At 42.5% G+C, this 13,522-nt stretch overlaps 1 pseudogene; it reads right to left on the minus strand.

Moving 5' to 3' along the window:
• Positions 1-9,133: 9,133 nt before the first annotated feature.
• LOC101525995 (kelch domain-containing protein 2-like) lies at positions 9,134-10,365 on the minus strand (annotated as a pseudogene).
• Positions 10,366-13,522: the final 3,157 nt, after the last annotated feature.

Consider the following 13,522-nt stretch of genomic DNA (forward strand, 5'->3'; position numbering starts at 1 on the left):
ATCCAGGCATTACAAGTGGTGACTTGCCACACTCTGCCACAATCCTTGCCCCTTCTATGTGTGATTTCAACCCACAAACCTCTGTGTTTTAGGAGAATCAAAGGACAGGCAGACTGGGTCTTGACTCTATGTTCTATATAGGAGAGCTCTGGGAGCAGGACTATATATATATTTTAAAGATTTATTTATTTTTATTGTAAAGTCATATATATGCATATATATATGGAGAGAGAGAGAGAGGAGACAGAGAGAAATATCTTCTGTCTGATGATTCAGTCCCCAAGTGACCGCGATGGCCAGAGCTGTGCTGATCCGAAGCCAGGAGCCAGGAGCTTCCTCCATGTCTCCCCTGCAGGTGCAGGGTCCCAAGACCTTGGGCCATCCTTGACTGCTTTCCCAGGCCACAGGCAGGGAGCTGGATGGGAAGCAGGGCTGCCGGGGTTAGAATTGGCACCCATATGGAATCCTGGTGTGTTCAAGGTAAGGATTTTAGCTGCTAGGCCACCGCGACGGGGCCAGGACTGTTTCTTATTGTTTTATGCTAGCCTGAATGACCAACTTCCCCAAGTTTCCGTGGTGGATCCGCATTCTTCCCTAGAGCAGAAACCTTCCACACTTTTTAAAGGCTATTGTTCATCTTCTGTTACTCCATTTGATGGGAGAATGTCTGTTGTCGGTTTCTAGATGATGAATTGATTGAATAAGGCCTTTAGATACACTTTCCTAATCACCTGTTAAGGACATCTCTTGTTTGCCCTAACCCATACCCACCTCCACCTTAAAGGTGGGAAGGTGGGTGGTCAAGTCTTTGTTGGCTATTATTCTAAAAATACAGCTGGTCTAGTGTTCTGCAATTTTTTTTTTTTTTTTTGGCATCATGGGAGGCACATAGAAACAGGCATGGTTGCCTGAACTTGTTGGGTGAGAACTGCCCCGGCAAATCTCTACTAAAGTCAGTCACTCAAAATCACCTGACCCCTTTAAGACCCTTAAGCACAAAGAGGCTGTAAGATTTCTCTGAGGGTCTGAATTCTAAGACCCTGTGCAGCCTGGGCCTAGCAGGAGGTTTAGCCAAAAGGAAGGATGCTACCGAGAGGAGAAGGTGGCAGGGAGAGGAAGGGTCGTTTCTGAACGCGCCCCCTCCCTGATCCTGGACCATGCAGTTTGGGAGAGAGCAGCTTGCTGACTCCAGTTTGCAAGTTGGAGGACTCAGTTTCTCCACATGTCAAACAGGAATGCTGACATGTGTGTGTCATAAAGTCGGTGAGAGGAAGGCATGACATAATGAGGAGTTTTCTAAAAGTTTCCACTCATACGTTCCTAGCAGCTGAAAAGAATTAAGGGGAGGGTCTCTTGGGGGTCAAAATGATGGATTAGCAGTGCTCTCTGCAGATATGATCTTAACATGTTTTGGAGAACAACTTTTTTTTCCCCCTTTAAATGCAAGGCTCTTGAGTATTCTGCTTAAAAACGTGTGTTTTAGAGAGAATACTGTGAAAATTCTTGTTCCAAACATTTTGAGCAAAATTTTAGACCAACGTGGCGAACTATGGTTAACTCCTAGCTTTTATAGGGTCTCCATGGTTTCCTAATATAAGATTTTTAAACAGAATGTGCAACCTAGACACTCATAAATAAAGTCCCATGATTTGACTCAGTTCAACTTTCCTTATTCAAGTTCATATCTATCTTCATGCATAACTTCAGCGTCCTTCCACAACAGTGTTTGAGGAGTGATCACTGTTATAGACAACTGAAATCACCTTGGGAATGCCATGGAACAAAATAAACAAGAAATTTAGAAAATATCTAGCATTTAATAACATCAATGAAATTCATACTGGATGCACTTTTCATCAAATCTAAAGCTACTGACTAATTAAAAGCTGGGAGGATTTTATCAATCAATTATGGAAGAAAAGAAGCTTGGAAAAAAAATGATGATGTGAGGCTTTGAAAGAGAAAGTAACCCTTGAGAAAACTGAAGAACTTTTTGATGATTTTGCAAAAATAGTCCTCTTTCTGAGCTTGTTGAAAAATTCTCCTGTAAGGTAAATGAGTAATTGTGTTATGTTGTGATACGATCAGAAGATAAATTATGCAAAACCCATATTTCATTCATTTTCTTGGGATTTAGCATACAGCCTTAATAACAGTTCACATTTTATTAAGTACAAAGAAATTATCTTCATAATGTTTACTTTTAATTTCTGAAGTCATGTTCAGAACCTGTTTCATTTTCTCCCCACCTTTTCGTACGTCCACCATGGTTCATTTTTTTTAAAGATTTATTCATTTTATTACAGCCAGATATACACAGAGGAGGAGAGACAGAGAGGAAGAGCTTCTGTCCGATGATTCACTCCCCAAGTGAGCCGCAACGGGATGATGTGCGCTGATCCGAAGCCGGGAACCTGGAACCTCTTCCGGGTCTCCCACGCGGGTGCAGTGTCCCAAGGCATTGGGCCGTCCTCAACTGCTTTCCCAGGCCACAAGCAGGGAGCTGGATGGGAAGTGGAGCTGCTGGGATTAGAACCGGCGCCCATATGGGATCCCGGGGCTTTCAAGGCGAGGACTTTAGCTGCTAGGCCACGCCGCCGGGCCCTATGGTTCATTTTTAAACAGAATCAGTTTAAGCTCTCTTTTTCTGGGTTGGATTATCCTCAAATAATGAGAACCTCTGTTCACACACCCATATGTCCCATAGAAATAGACTTGCTGTTTCTGAACACTTAAACAGATTTTGTTTCATTTTCCCACAACAGCCCTATGGCAAATGTACTGCTTTCTTCACATTACATTAAGTAATACTTTAGACATTATATGTTGCCAGTTTTTTTTAACCTTTTAATTCTTCAGTAACCACCAAGACCTCATGTCTATCCCAATCCCAAATTCTGATCTATTTTCTCCCCAAAGGGAAGGAAGGCTTTCACTTGTAAGTAAGAATCAATCCTGTAAAAATAGAGAGAATGCTAAAGGCATTCTTTATTCAAGACTTGTCCAAACTTTCCTTTCTATAATTTGCAATATAAAAGCAATTTGTGTTCCAAAACATTAAATTGTAATATTGAAAATATTGTTAAACAGTCTGTGATTCCAGATTTTGGGTCCAAGATACTGATTAGTGTACCACCCCCTCCTGTGCCCAGCTGCAGACCACTTACATTCCCAGAGCTGTGAAAGAGCCCAGCTGGCCCTGGGCCTTTGGCTGATGCGCGCATGGTAGTGCCTCTCTCACTGCAGCCATGTCCTTCAAGGGTCCTGACTGTTGGAAGCCACTGTGGCCTACACACACACACACACACACACACACACACACACACACACACACATACACCCCATGGTGAACCCTTGCAAGGATTCAGAAGGGTACAGTGGTCCCAGGCCAGAGAACAGGGAAGATGGGAGAGGAAAACTTCCCCACCGTGTCAATAGTTACGGAAGCCACGCTGGCTGATGCGCGCTCTCACCCAGGAGGCTGGATGAGAGGAACAGCAGGAGAACACTGTCCACTTTTGAGCAGGGCTGTGAAGCAGTGAAAGCAATAGAGTGCTTCCACATGACCGAAAGGGTTCTGGGAGAAAAGAAATCCTTGTGGCTCTCTAATTCAAACATTCATAACGCATGAAATCCCCGTTACTTTCTTTGATATATGGTAAGGACCACAACAATGAAAGACCCAAGTTAGGATACTGGAGTTGATTTACCAAGATTGCAATGACTCCTTTTCCCCTTATAGGAGTGGACCCTTCCCAGTAGAGGATGGATTTCCTTTTTTTTTTTTTTTTTTTTCTTGTAGCAGGTGTCACCTTGCCCACTGACTGAGTATACCCTGGATCGGCAGTAGCATTTGCTAAGTGAGTGCGATCAGTTGGATCCAGTCCATCATGATCATTGCTAATCTGGGCCTTGTACAGGCATTATTGCATTCTGGTAATGGAGAGCAAGGTAGGCTGCCAACATTTGAAACTGCAGTACAGCCCGGAATTCTTGAGAAAGCATTTCTGGAAAAACCAAATTATCAGGTAATATGGATATTCCATAAATTTCATGAGGTACCACCAGCAATGATTAAAGTCATGTTGTCTGCAGTCTTTATTCACACATTTGATATTTCTTCGCTCTTACTATAAGGCAGGAGCTAAGAAGACAAATATAATCAAAGTGCTTAAAAAAACAACAGAATAACAAAAGCTCCTTTCTGTATGTTTTCATACATTGAGCTCACCCTTTTTAAAAAAAATATTATTTTATTTTTATTGGAAATACACAGAGGAGGAGAGACAAAGAGGAAGATCTTATGTGCGACGATTCACTCCTCAAATGGCTGCAAGGGCCAGAGCTGCACCAATTTGAAGCCAGGAACCAGAAGCTTCTTCTGGGTCTCCCCTGCAGGTGCAGGGTCCCAAGGCTTTGGACCGTCCTCCACTGCTTTCCCAGGCCACAGGCAGGGAGCTGGATGGGAAGTAGGGCTGTTGGGATTAGAACTGACACCCATATGGGATCTTAGCGCGTTCAAGTCAAGTACTTTAGCTGCTAGACTACCAGACAGAGTTCACGTTTTTTTTTTTTTTTTTTTAAGTGCCCCAGAATGAAGGGACTAAACATTTGGCTTCTGCTTTAAATTATTTTCATTGCTTGCAACTTGGCTTTTGAAAAATGCTTGGGCATGTTCAATTTGAGTCCAACATTTCTTGTATTTTTTTTCCTCCAAGAGAAACCTTTTCCCTCTCCTGGAGAAGTGGCAGTGAGGGGCAGCAGGAGTGGATAGATGAGGTTTCCATTGCATTTTGCACTGCCCATTCCAGCGCAGGAGTTATGCAACCCAGGGGAAAATGCATTCTCCACTCTCGAGGCCCTTTGATCACTTCTGCTGTTACATAACTTCCAAACAGCTGGAGTTGTAAACTTCACAATTGGCAGGAACATAGTTCATATTGCGAAAATAAACTCAGCCCCGATCCGAAGAGAAACATCTCGATATTTTTTTAAAAGCGATTCCAGTCTTTGTGTTCAACATTTGGTGAGTGCTGGTGGTGTTTGGAGGCATGAAGCAAAGTTCCTTGCCCAGTGATGTTGCCATCGTGGCTGGCAGTGCTGTTCATCAGCTGAGCCTGGCAGGAAAATCCTCCTTTACTTTGCCAAGTGTTGGCCTATAGCAGCAACTCTGTTCCTGAGTGACCAAAGGGATGTCACTCTCATGCGTGGGGACACCAGGAGTGAATTCACAATGGCCTGCCCATCCCTCCACCAGTAATCTCATGGTCTTAGCGACTTGCTGGGCAAATAATGTCTGTTTCAGCGCAGCCACTCCTTTCATCGACTTGCCAAAAGGTAACCTAGCCTGTACTGCTGCATTTTTAAATACACCACTTGGCTTCTTCTCTCCTCTCTACTTGCTGCTGGTCCTTTCTCAGTCCTCTCTTCCTTTTTCAAAAAGTTTTGCTCACTTACTATTTTGGTTGAAAGGCATGATGCATGGTTTCGCATGCACATGCGCGCACACACACAACTGTTTATCTGTTCACTCCTCAAATGCCTGCTGCAGCCACAGCTAGCTCAGTCAGACCAAAGCCAGGATCTTGGAACTCCATGTGAGTCTCTCATGTGGATAGTGGGGACCCAAGGACTTGAGCCATCAACAGATGACTTATAGGATGTACATTATCAGGAAGTTGGCTAGGACATAGAAGCAATACTCGAATCACACACTATAATATGGGGTGTGAGCATCCCAAGCAAAACACTAACCACCAAGCCACAGACCTGGTCCTTCTTCTTGCTTTTAAGTTGAAATAAATTTTTGTACAAAACCACACATCTGCTGCTACAATTTCTGCATCACGGCAAAATTGAGTAAACTCAGACTCTACCGCTGCTTGATCAGTGCCTTCCTCAGCACTCACTATCTATACACAGTTAACATAAAACTTAGAAGTTCGTTTCTAAGAAGGTCATTGAGCTTAATATCAATGGTTCCAAGAAAAATACATGTTTGTGTTTTCCATAGAGAAGCAATTGCTCTCAATGCTGATACTGGATCATATCCCAAGGTCCAGGACTCCAGAGTCACAGTATGTCCAGGTGTCTGGCCCTTCTCTTATTCTTTCCTTTTCCACGAAGCATGGCCATGGAGCCATGTAACAACTGTGACTTTGGGTACTCCAGTCACACTGCCAGTAACAATTGTGACTTTGGGTACTCCAACTTTGCAACCATAACAAAGGCTAGGCACATGAAGCTTGACATGTTATGCTGATGTAGTTGCTGTCTTCCTTGGGAAGTACTCCAGGATGCCCCCTGGCCGTGATGCATGGCTCTCATCCATGCAAGTCCATGGTTTGCAGGAGTCAGTCAATATTTCATACAGAGTAGTGCAACATGAATCCCTGGAACAGGAGCCAACCTTTGTCTTGACCTTGCCTGAGCCCTCCTTAGTCTTGCCAACCACTATTTTGAATTCTGCTGGAGGACACACACACACACAGAGATGAAGGGTTGATCTGGCAGCAACGGCTCTGGCATCTCTGCATCTCCCTCCTCTGCTTCAACATGATTCAAACATCTTCTCTTCTGTTTATAAAGCAAAGCCAGGCTTCTTATCATTCTGAAGTAGATTGTTTTGCCTGCTCACATTTTCCCAGTGCCTGTCTATCTGTTTTCTTCCTTTTGTGGTCTTGAATTTTTATCTGTGCCTATTACAGCCACTCTTCATGATTGTAGAATGGTGTTGCAAAGCCTGGCTTCCATCCACTTCAGAATGTGGAGGCTGTTTATGACAACAAATGCTCAGGGCAGAGGAGGCCATCATAGAGCGCAGGACCTTCTGAGGGCTGTGTTTGTGTTACTCTGGGAGCCTTCCAGGAGCAGGTCAATCTTCTGGAAGCATCTTGAGAGAATTTTCAGGAAGGAAGAGGCACAATGTTTTAGTGATTTAAATTTATTTTGTTTTTTGAATAATTTTTAATACCTGAAATGTAAGTGGAAGAAGAGAGCTGTTTCTTAACCAAATAACATTCTTGGTGCTAATACTTGTGGTCATGATTTATTAATGTCTTTACTGGCTGAAGAGTTCATACTTTTTTTCTTTGCTGTAGAACTGTTGTTTGTCTAAGCACAAGGGTATTAATCAAACATATCTCTTAGGCCAAGGAATTGATGAGGTTCGAATTACAGGTCTCTGTTACCATGCAACACGAGTGGTGCAGGTGTGATATGGTGGCACAGATGGTGGTACTTGTCATGGCATTTGGCATGGATTGAGGAGCTGTTGATTGGCATTGCTGGCCGATGATGGGCAGATGCAAGGCATCTGCTAGCCATTGTTCCCATGATGCTCCTGCTCTAGCTCTGGCTCTTGGCCAGAAATGAACTGCCATGTTAGAAGATGTGTTGGCATTATTAGGAGTTCATTGGTGGCCCTGCAGCTTTTTCTCCAGAGAAGTCCTTTTTGGCTGAAGGAATAAAGAGCTCACATGTTTAGAAGGGAAGGGGTATGTGCCTGGTCCTGCCCGCTGGAGAGTTGGTGCCTGCAGGAATTTCTGCCAAGCATGGCTTCCTTGAAGCTTTTTTTTTCTCCTTTGGGCTTTTATTTTATCTGCACTCATGATAATCCAAGAAAGAACTTGATATGAGGTGAGATTTTTTTTTAATGTTTTCCATGGCTTATCTTTATTTTTTCCTAAACAATATCCTCTCCAATATTGATTGTGAAAATAAAGGCTGTCATTTATTGAGTTCATTTAATCATAGTTTATATTTGAGCCTCCATAAAGTGAGGCTGCAGATTCTATAGAGAATAAGTCAAGGTATTTACCAGTTCAGTAACTCATACAGTTGACAAATGGTGTAGACAGGTTTAGACTAACCTCATCACTTTGTGTTGCATTTCTGCCCTTGTTGGAAATAATGATAACTACTATTTAGTTAACAGGGATTGATGGAATGCTTATTATATGCTGGGTTCTAAATTGGGCACCGGGGATCCTTAAGTCAGCAGAGCAAATATGATCTTGGTTATCACAGAATTTAGAATTTAACCAGAGATACATTAAGCTAATAATTAAGAACAAGTTGCATAATTAAAAACCAGTATACTTTCTGAGCGGTAGTGGTACTTATTCACTCTAAGGATAAGTGACATTGAGGATAATAACAGCAATAGTGTAAGCAGAGAGAAGAGTCGGAGTGGAGGAGGGGTCAGCGAGTAGGAACATCTGTGTGCAGAGGCCGGCGGTAGCCATTGTCCCAATGACCTTGAAGTTACCCCCATTTAAAGTGTGATTTGTCTTACTAGTAGTTCCAGTAAAGTAGAAGGTAAAATTTGAATTTGTTTACATATACATGATGGTCTGAGGCAGACTATATTCTAGTTGCTTCGTCATGAGACTGGGAATAGGAAGCATTATCATGATGGCAGGTACAAAGCAAGGAAATGCCCTTGGCAGGATTCTGAAGAGGAACTGTGAGGAAAGCAGAAGTGACTCTCCAACACGAAGGAAGAGAGAAGATACTGATTCCACATAGGCACACAATACAAGGACTGGGAGAAACCATTGTATTTCTAGGTAATCCCTAAAACTGAGTTATAATTAAACTTTGTGGAACATACAGGATTAAAGGAAATGACAGGAAGTCTGAAATAGACTCATGTACGTTCAGGGACTCAATGATTTTTAAGTTGTTATTCCAAATCTGGCGAGAGATGATCCAGTGACAGCTGGCCATTTAGTTGAGAAAATGTAATATCTGACTTCTCATTCTAGCCTTACTTTGAAATGAATAGCAAATGGAGGAAGAATTCAATATGTTTCACCTTTAAGAGTCTGAGAGAACGTGAATGAATGGTTTCTAAGCCCTTGGTTGGGAGACATCATGAAGGATGGACCTAGATGATACATTTCCCTAGGGCTGCTCAGCTGCTGTGTTCAACTCTGTCCTACAGGTGACTCTCCAGGGAACTTGCCTGTGCCAGCCACATATCTATAGGGCCCAAAGAAAGGGGTTGACTTTACCACATCCTTTCTTTCCGTAAAGCCAAAGCCTCCATCTGCCAGCAAACCAATCAGATATGGAAAAAAACAGAAACCACAAAGTTAAAATTGGACTGTCAGTACAGTCCATTTTTTTTTGGTGTTAAATACATTTATTTTCAACTTTAGACACAAATATAGGTTCTCTCATACATTCACATGCACATTTAAACCAAAAAGCTGCAAACTACAACAATGCATATAATTATACAGTGTCACTCTGTGACACTACAGGATTGCTGTCCATGCAAGGTGACGATGGGCATAATCCACGAAGGCTTAGGATCTGGAAATGTTGTTACTACCACGCCTCTGATACACACTGTGAAGTGTTTTGGAAGGCAGTTCCATGAGCTGGCTAACATTTCTTTGAAACAAATGACTGCTTCTAAGCCTAGCCATACAAGAGATTTTGGCTGAACTGAGAATATAAGTATTTCATTGCTGTGCGCAGCTCGGTGATGAACAAGCAGATTTTTGGCACACCCACCAAAAACAATTACTTCTCCATCATCACTGGGACAAGCTGTGTGCCATAACCTTGGTTTTTCAGAATATGGATGCTTAAATTGTATCCATTCATTTTTACTAATGCAGTAAGTCCAAGCGTCACTCAGTGGCTGTTTATCCATGGTGAATCCACCAAAGAGAAAAAGATGATCTGAAGAAACTGGTGTTAGTGAATGCCACGATTGGCCAACTGGGCATATGCCTTGTGGAATTAATTCATTTCACTCCCATGTATCAAGATTAAGATAAAGAAGATCATTCATTCTAGCATCTCGCTATCTGCCTCCAAACACAAAGCCTTTGTTCCCAATGGTAGCACAGGCATGGGCAGCGCGAGGTGAAGGCGCCTTACCCCTAGTGATAGGCTGACTCCAGGTGATTGTTTCAGTGTCTAAAATGTGAACATGATCATTCCATCCTCTTGGGTGACTTGCATCCCAAAAAGATGTTTCATCAAATTCAAAATACTTTATCTTCAGGCAAATATCCATACCCTACAAAAAATATTAACTTGGGTTTGTAAACCCAGACGCCAAGCTTGTCCTTTGATGATGTGTTTTGTCTGCACAGCAAGACACTTGTAGGTACAGGGTTTAGAATCTTCTAAAGGAGAGCATCAAAGCACGTTTCCCCTTGGAATTTACACTGTTTCTTTTGTCTCATAAAAAGACTGTTAGTCTACCTCCAGAATCCAGAACATCTCTAAGCTTGTTTGGAGTATATCTGATTTTCTCTAACCTCAAACTTTCAACCAACACTTAGCGTTTCTTTCAACAGTGAATGTAGGCAACAAATCACCTACCAATATCACCTTTGGCATCACCGCTAATATGAATCAGATAGCTTTGTATTATCTTGCAGTTGTTGCCAGCATCATTTACTCCTACACTGATTTCAACCTTATATTGGCTAGACTTGCTGCTACAGCTTATTATTTGAAGGGGCAATGATGACGTATTCACATCTCTGTTACTGTCAGTAATCCATTTTTGGAAAACACTTTGACCTTGTGGTATAATTGATCTCTTCTGTAATGCTCTGTATGTCATTTTACACACTTGAAACCTGACTGGAAATTACATTCTTGGACTTCAAATGACTGGTGAAAGACTGGAGAAGGATAATGATGTTGCCTGGAGGTGAGGATTTATACAAGAGGAAGAGCTGTTACCCCAAGTCCTTGGATTCACGGGGTGGGTGCTAGGAGGCTCTGTGACACATAGAGCACTGACACTTTTCCCTGTATGGGTGACTCCCCCCACTCAGTGACGAGGACGCCAGGGTCGTGAGTCTGCACTCCTAGGTGATTGTTGTCTCCTACAGGCTTGGCAGGTTCACCGCCCACAGATGAAGTTCTTCAGAAAATGTCAATGGGATTGCTTGGCAACAATGACCACCTCATTGTAGTTGAGGAGGAAAATGGACAGCTTTAGGTTGGGCATTTGGCTTGGCTGTCAGGATGATGTGTCTGGGTTTGTGTCCCAGTTATAACTTCCTGCTATATTCTATCCTTGGAAGCAGCAGGTGACAGTCCAGGTGGTTGGGTGAGTGTTGTACACCTGTTAGACCTGGGTTGAGTGCTCTGCTTCAGTTTTAGTCAGTTGTGGTCTTCTTGGGAGTAAACCAGAAGATGGGTTACTCTCTCTGCTATTTTGTAAATTTAAAGAAAGTACTTAGAACCAGGGGTTCTTTAGGGGTTCCTTTATCCCTTAGGGACTAGCATGGACTCATGAACTCATAGCCTAATACTGGAACACTGAAAGTCTTAAAAACAAATAGGAAAATTAGGGACCAGTGGCAGCAAGTAAATGGCCACTTCCAACTCTGACATCCCATATGGGAAGAAGTCTCACTTGCTCCACTTCAAGTCAACTCTGTGTTAACAGTGTGAGAAAAGCACTAAGGACGACCCATGTGTTTGAGCTCCTGCCATCCATGTGGGTAATGCAGAAGGAGCTCCTGGCTCCTGATTCCTGGCTCCTGGCTTCAGCCTAGCCCAATCCTGGCCATTTTAGCCATCTGGAGAGTGAACTAGTTGGTGAAAATTCTATTTCTCCCTCTCCTAGAACTCTACCTTTTATATACTAAATAAATAAATAAATAAATAAATAAATAAATAAATAAATAAATCTATCTTTAAGAAAGAAGAACATAGGGCCCGGCAGCGTGGCCTAGCGCCTAAAGTCCTCACCTTGAACACACTGGGATCCCATATGGGTACCGGTTCTAATCCCGGCAGCTCCACTTCCCATCCAGCTCCCTGCTTGTGGCCTGGGAAAGCAGTTGGGGACAGCCCAAAGCTTTGGGACCCTGCACCTGCATGGGAGACTCGGAAGAAGTTCCAGGTTCCTGGCTTCGGATCGGCGCAGCACCGGCTGTTGCAGCTCACTTGGGGAGTGAATCATCGGACGGAAGATCTTTCTCTCTGGCTCTCCTCCTCTGTATACCTGACTTTGTAATAAAAATAAATGAATCTTTAAAAAAATAAAGAAAAAAACAAAGAAGAAAGAAGAACATAATAATACCTATGAACAGACAAAACCCATTAATGGGCAATTAATAAAGGTTAAAAATATAAGGGAAACCGTATTTGGCATGATTAGCAAGCTTGACAATATGATACTAGATTTTTTACCTTTGTCTATACCTACACTGCCATGAAGTACTTAAACAGAAGAATGTTAAGCTACTAACTGTTGCTAAAGGACAATACTACCGTAATAATGTAGGGGAAAATGGGTGGGAGGGAAAACAGGAGGGAGAGAAAGGGTGGGGATCCCTAGAGCTACAAAACTGCATCATGGAAATAAAACATTTAAAAAATGCAAACATGAATATCATTTAAGTTCGATAAAGGTTTAGAAAATTGACAAAATGATACTCCTGTGGAGAAATAATCAATCATGTCTGCAGCCACCAGCATTTCATTAAGGCTGCCAGATCCTTCAGGCACTGGGTTCATTTTGTCTCCCAGTTTGAGAGTTCACAGTTACTGCTGAGTGGCCCTTTCGTTCAACTGTGTGGTGAAGACAGAGGATGGTTGTGTGTGGAGGAAAGATCCCTGAGCCGCCAGAAAACAGAGAGACAGGCTACCCCATACTGACATTTATAATTGATCTTCTCATGACAGCCACATTCTCAGGCATGCCTTCGAGTGATAAAGGACCTCCCACAAGGCCCACTCCTAAACATGGTGATTTGCTTATGTTTCCTCTCTTAACACATAGATGATCAGCATTTATCCATTAACCATTTTCACAAGATTTGGGGGAGAAGGGTTTTAGCACACAGGCCTTTGGGGGATCCCCAAGTTATTATCCTAATCATAGTAATGGCTTCCTAGCAGGAATGCAAATTATTATAACGATTTGAATGCTTGTTAGTATTATTTACTCTAAATGTTATTGGCACATAACCTATAATTCAGTAATTTGATTTCTAGGAATTTATTCCAAGGAATTCATCCCAAATATGTAAACGAATACATGTACTAAAATGTTCATTATCCTTGTATTTCCAATAGCAAATCTAAATCAGACAATCTGGCTTACATTTCAGTTATATGGTAGCAGGGAATTCATGCAGACAATTGCCTTTGTGTTTCCTTAGGTGTTATTATTATCCATTCCAAGAAAATGAGTAAATTTCCTTGCTTTGGTGGGTGTGTTTGTGGGCAGGGGGTGTGTATAGCTGGAAATATATGTTACCATTTCCTTGTACTGGTGAGTATGTGTGTGGGTGGGGTGGTGGCGGTGTATAGCTGGAAGTATATGTCACCACTTCCTTGCTTTGGTTTTCCAGATAACGAGTGTCTATTGAAGTTCTTGACCTAGGAAGAATAGCAGCAAAGCAGAATGAGAGCACTGAAGTTGGGGGACCCTGCAAGAGGGATGACAGGGTTCTATGGTTCCATGCATTATGAAACTGTGTTCCGCTCTGATCCGTTATCCTGATGTGGGGGAAAGCTTAGGGGTCCT

Source organism: Ochotona princeps, chromosome 28 (genome assembly GCF_030435755.1).
Source record: "Ochotona princeps isolate mOchPri1 chromosome 28, mOchPri1.hap1, whole genome shotgun sequence".
In the NCBI taxonomy this organism is placed as follows: Eukaryota; Metazoa; Chordata; class Mammalia; order Lagomorpha; family Ochotonidae; genus Ochotona; species Ochotona princeps.